General features: G+C 41.9%; 1 long non-coding RNA gene across 4 annotated transcripts in view; it reads right to left on the minus strand.

The window, feature by feature from the left end:
* Positions 1-2,045: 2,045 nt before the first annotated feature.
* LOC144235495 (uncharacterized) overlaps positions 2,046-5,775 on the minus strand; it is a 53,286-nt gene continuing 49,556 nt past the window's right edge. The window contains exons 3-4 of one of the 4 annotated variants that reach the window (XR_013336223.1): positions 5,530-5,655; positions 2,046-2,391 (exon numbers count right to left, since the gene is read on the minus strand). This is a non-coding gene — a long non-coding RNA (uncharacterized LOC144235495). Of the gene's footprint in view, positions 2,392-4,789; positions 4,957-5,321; positions 5,656-5,775 lie in introns of those variants that run through there. The other 3 variants (XR_013336222.1, XR_013336221.1, XR_013336220.1) reach the window with 3 other exon arrangements.

The raw sequence follows: 5,775 nt of genomic DNA on the forward strand, positions 1-5,775 counted from the left end.
ATGGCCAGGTGCTGGCTTTCCCCAGAAAATATTCATGCAATCGTGTAGTAATAGAGATTCAGAGATTCTGGCAAATCACAGACAACACAGAGCCGGCAACAGGTTTCACTATACTGTGGTGTCTTTGTCCCAATACCAGCAAATGTGGCTGTTCTCCAGGGTCTGCTGGGACCTTTGCTTGTGGGGAGGATGTATGGCCTCTACCAAATCCTCTCCAAGCAGGGAAATTACTTCTCCTCATGTAGCACACAGACCCCTCAGACGCTGCTGCCAGCTTCTGGGAATTCATCCTGCTTCCTCACCAGAGCACCGCCAGGCACTTAGTTCTAAAACTTCAGACTCTGTGTTCCACTGTTTATAGAAACCTGGTGCTATTGAAACCCTCTTCTTTTGTCAGTGGTTTGGGAGAACAGATTTTTTTCAGTTCCCTGTGAGTTTTTTCACTCACTCTTTCTCTCCAACTAATTTTGGGGAGTGTTTTTCCTGCACTCTCCCAATGTGCCTCACTCTCCCCCTTTCTCTGTTCTCTCTCTACAAATATAACTCCCTACCCTCTGCAGCTTTTCTCTCTCCCAGTTCACCTCTCCACACTGCATACCTAAGGAATTCTGTGGTTCAAGTTATGCAGATTGTTGTGTTAATCCTGAGATCGGTTTTCTAGGTGTGCAAAATGGTTTGATGCTGATCTAGCTGTGTTTCAGAGATGAGACAAGCTGAGGGTCTCCATGCTGCTCTGCCATTTTCTCTCCTACCCTCTCTGAAGTGGTTTTTTAAGTGTTCCACACAGATGACCTGTATTACTTCTCACCTTTCAATAGACACAAGTCACAAGGTCATTTTCCCTCAAAGGGAGCAGGAAAGTTCAATCTCATAACATACCCCAAGAAGAACTTAAGATGTTTAGTGAACAGACTGGTAACTACCATATTGCTCCATATCACTCTGTGTTAGCTTGGTTTATCCAATTCCTAAGTGTGTGCTTTTATAGCACCTGCTGTCCCTCAGCTAGGGATTAGATCATCCCCCTAAGGTAGCAAATGACAAGGCTTTCAATCATTGCCTCCCTCAAGAATATCTACATTTGAGGACCAAATATTCAATTCCTCATGGTGAAATTTCAGACCCGTTATGTGGTGGAGACAAAAGATTAAGCTAAGGATGTTCAGAGGCTTCTCAGATTACAAAATATAGAATCTGTTTATGAAAGACAATGGAAACTAGGCTTTAAATTGACAAAGAATTATTCTGTGGCCTCTGAACTCTCATTTTTAACTCTATCAGTTTTTAATCAAGCTGAGTCAAACTCTGAGGACTATAAAATAGAGTCAGACTGGGAAGTGAAAGAGCATTAGGTACTGATTTTGGAACCAAGTCTTACTTGCAATTGTGCCACTGATAAGCTGTATGAACTGAAATATAACCATTCCTCTTTCTGGGCCTCACTTTTCCATTTTGTAAATGGGGCTCTTTTAGATGGAATACTTCTCACATTCTGAGGTGCATATGAATGCCTTGGAGATTTTCTTAAGTTGCCAATTCAGGACCAGTAGACATGGGTAGGGGCTGAGAGTTTGCATTTCAACAAGCTGCTGAGTGATGCTGAATCTGGATCCCTGGATTATACTTTGAGTGTCCAGACTTACAGAATTTCTGAGCCAAGTCTTAGAAGCCAATACACATTTTGGGGCCCATGCCAGCTCAATTGGAGAAGCATACAACTCTTGACTTTGGGGTCATGAGTTCAAGCCCCACTTTGGATGGAGATTACTAAAATAAATAAAACTTTTTAAATAAACGAAGTCAGTACATTTATTAGGTACTTCTATGTGTCGGGCATTCTACAAAGGGCTGTTAATATTGAGATGAAGAAGACAGTTTCTACTCACACAAGAAATACTCCTATTCCAAAAGGGAAATGAGGCAAATATCATTTCAAAATAGTGTGATAAATAACAAATTTGAAGTTTGTACAAGGAAAAGAGAAGCCACATAACAGGGAGAGAGTAATTTATTCACATAGGAGATAAAGCTATAGATGTCAGAAAATCACACATCATGTGGAAAAGTGCCGCAAACTGGCAAATATTACATGCATAAAGAGAGTCTCTTCATCTCAAAGGACACTCAAAAATTCCTTTGTCCAAGGAAGGCACAGCTGTGGGTATTGTAGAGGAATTATTTCCATCAGTAATCTTGACTGTTTCATCTCATTCCATGATTGCTTTCTCTGTGCCTTCCCATTCCATAGCTGCCTGTTAGCATCACACTGATGAAAGATTTACTCCCCTGGCTGAATCTGGGCCTGTTTAGAAGTTACAGCAAGCAGAAAGCCAGCAGAGGCACAGTGAAGGCAGCACCTTCGCCCCCGCTCAGCTCCCAGCAGGCCAGGAGCTGTGAGTCAGGAAAGGAAAAGCAGGTGGGTGGAGACAGGATGCAATCTACATCTGCACGATGCAGAGATTATGTTTTCTAAAACACCTGAACATAGAAGCAGCCACCCTGGAGGAGGCAGGGGTCCCCCTCACCTGAATAATAGGAGCCTAAGCACAAAGCAGCTTGATCCAAGGATTATGGGGAAGGTGGATAAAGGAACATCCAGGTTTTGGTCTCCCTCTGGCTCATCATAGGCTTTATGTTGAAATAGGTTACTATGATGCTGAAAGGTGATCTTACTTAACAACAACAACAAAAAAAAGGTCTGCAGGTGGTAGCTGGGAAAGGTGGGATCTAGCACCTGCTGACTGTGTGACCTTAAGTAAGTCAATTCCTCTCTGACACCCAGGTTTCCTTGTTAAGCTGTGGGAAGGCTGAACACAATTTCTTTGGTAACTTCTAATTTTAAGAGTCTATGATTAAATGTTCATGTTCATTTATCCTGCCCTGTATCTAACAGATATTATCTTTTGCATCCTTACTACTTCCACCTGCCACTTCTCATACACAACAAGATTTATTGCCAAATTTGGTGATCTCAGAATCTGGGTGTCTGTTTCCCACAGATCTAGATAAATCCTCTCTTTTGTAGTCATTGAACCACCTTCATTTCTTTCAGAAAGGGAACTAGACATCCAAGCCACCATCACCCCCTAGCAGGACTATTGCAGTAATCTCCGGGACATCATGGAGCCACTCCTGTACCCAAACACTTCCTTATCTAGGTGCAGTTGAAGAGATCTCTTAAAATGTAAATGAGATGCCATTATCTCTACTTACAATGGCATCTTTATGTGTAAAACAAAACACAAACTCCCATGTGGTCTACAAGACCTTTCACCATCTGGCCCTCTATATGCCGAATTCCTACCTCATCCCATATTTGCTCGGTTCCAGTCATACAGACTTGTCTTCTTTTCCATAAAAACTCCAAGCTTGTTTCCACCCTGAGAGCCTTTGATCTTCCTATCAGTACCCTCTGAAAGGTTCGTCTCTCCAGACCTTCACATGCAAGGCTCATTATTATTCAGTCCTCAATTCAAACGATGCTGCATTATTAAAGGCCAGTCTTGACCCACTGGCCAAAGGACAGGCCCCTACAACATGTCCACCTCTCACCCTTTACTTGTTTTTTTTTTTCTTTTACGACATTGGTCACTCACTATATGACATTATCTTACATACCCTTGGCGTCCTGTGGACTGTCAGCCTCCTGTTCCCCATCCCCACTAAAATTCAAGAGCTATGAGACCAGGAATTTTGTTTGTCGCCCCTAGGATAGTACATTTTTCAGAGTAGGTATTTAGGGAATATGTGTTGGATAAGTGGATGGGAAATATGAAAGAAAGTGAGAGATAGAAGAAAAATAAGGGGGAAGGAGAGGAAGAGAGTGAAGGAAACTAACATTATTGACAAGTCATATACCTGGATGTTCTGCTTTGTACTCATGTGATATAACTTAATCTTCACAACTGCCCTGCAAGGAAATGGAGGGAAAATACACTGTCTATGATTTGAATCTAGTCTTTTATGGCTTCAAACCTCAGAGTAGTTAAACACCTTGTTGAGCAGCTCTGAGCACAGGAAGGTATAATGTGATGCCACCTAAGTAGAGAGCCAATTTCAGGAAGAAGGATGTGGTTTAAAAGTGGTAGAAATGGCTTCCAACACAGTGATTCCTGAACTGGATGATGAGATGATGATGACTTAACCACACTCTATCAGACCCTGAGGCAGTAGCTTTAAGAATTTGATCCCTATTTTTAAAGCAAATTCATCTAAGAGGAGTAAAGCTTATAGCTTTTCTCTCTTTCTTTTATATGTCTTTGTGAATAGCATTACCACCAGTGAGTTTAAATGTGTGTTGAGAAATGGAAGGTAAGGACAGAGGGGCAGACTCTGAAAGACAGTGTAAAAGGGGATTTTTAACTCTGGCTGCATATGACAGCCAATGGAAAGATGTTTAAAAATACTCATGTCCAGGCCCATTCCAGGTTTCTGATTCAATTGGTCTGGGGTGAGGCCTGAGCTATATTTTGAAAGCTCCCAGAAGGTTATATGCTATAGCCAGAATAGAAAAAAAAAAAACAAACCCTCAAGAGTGGGTTCCAGGAAGACACAACTTGTTCCAAGGCATCCCTTTTATTATATGGTATTTTTGTTGAGGGATTTATCAGGCAGTTGACCGTCACTGAAAGCCAGCTACATATAAGATGTAGGGACAGAAGCTGTGAGGGATGATACAGAAGTTTCTCAGACCAGCCCCTCACTCACCCTGAGGACCTTACAGAACAAAATATGGACTGTAGGCATAATAAAATATCAAATACATGATAATAGTTTAAAGCAGGGTTTCTCAACCTTGACACTACTGACATTGTGTGCCATACAGTTCTTTGTTGTAGGGGATACCTGCACATCACAATTGTTTAATAGCCTTCTTGGCTCTACTCACTAGATGCCAGTGGTTCCTGTTCCCAACTGGGACAGCCAGAAGTATTTCCAGATATCACCAGCTATCACCTGGGGAGTAAAATCATCTTAGGTAGAAACTGTTTGTGGTTACAGCAATCATACAGGGATCAAAAATCCTGTAGAATCTTTAGATGGGTAGGATGTCCATGAATGTATAAGAAACTGAGAAAAAGTATGCATTGAATTCTTAAAGTATACGTATGATGAAATTTTGGAGGTATTATCTGGTGTTTTACTTCTACTCTTTTTTTCCCCTTTTATTCCAAGTGTAGAGGTAAACAACTTTTTATAGACCGTTTAAAAATAGGGGTGGGAATGACAATAGAGGTGGAGGTAGAAAAAAAAGTCTAATCCCAGTAAGATGACCCCAAGAAACACTGGTTATGAAGGTTTCAAAGACCTAAAGAGACCATTCAAGTTTTATTATCTAGAAACAGAAGGGGATAGAAACTTTGTATTTCAAAAGCAGAAAATGGGTAGCCCTCTTCCTAGGGGTGAGGTGTTGGTTAATAGCACCCTGTGGGACTCTGACAGGAGATAGATTTATGTGGGCTTCTGAAGCAGAGACTCAAATCTCTCCGCGTACTGTGTTGAGGTTTTAACACCTCTAATGGGTGATACCTGAATGGATGTTTGTGAGGGCTGGACACTCATCACCTTGACCTTGGCAGCTGGGCCGTTCTCCAGAACTGGGAAGATTGACAGCTCCATCTCCTTCAAGCTGCCTTCCTTTAATTGACTGCTGAACTACCAGCAAACATGTAATACAAAGAACACACCGAAAAAGATACAAGTGAGTAAAGCAGCTTCCAGGGTCAATGCAAGCAACACAGAATGAGAGAGCCCCCACCCCCCCCCCCCCTCCCT

Source organism: Crocuta crocuta, unplaced genomic scaffold (genome assembly GCF_008692635.1).
Source record: "Crocuta crocuta isolate KB4526 unplaced genomic scaffold, BGI_CrCroc_1.0 scaffold340, whole genome shotgun sequence".
NCBI classification, from domain to species: domain Eukaryota; kingdom Metazoa; phylum Chordata; class Mammalia; order Carnivora; family Hyaenidae; genus Crocuta; species Crocuta crocuta.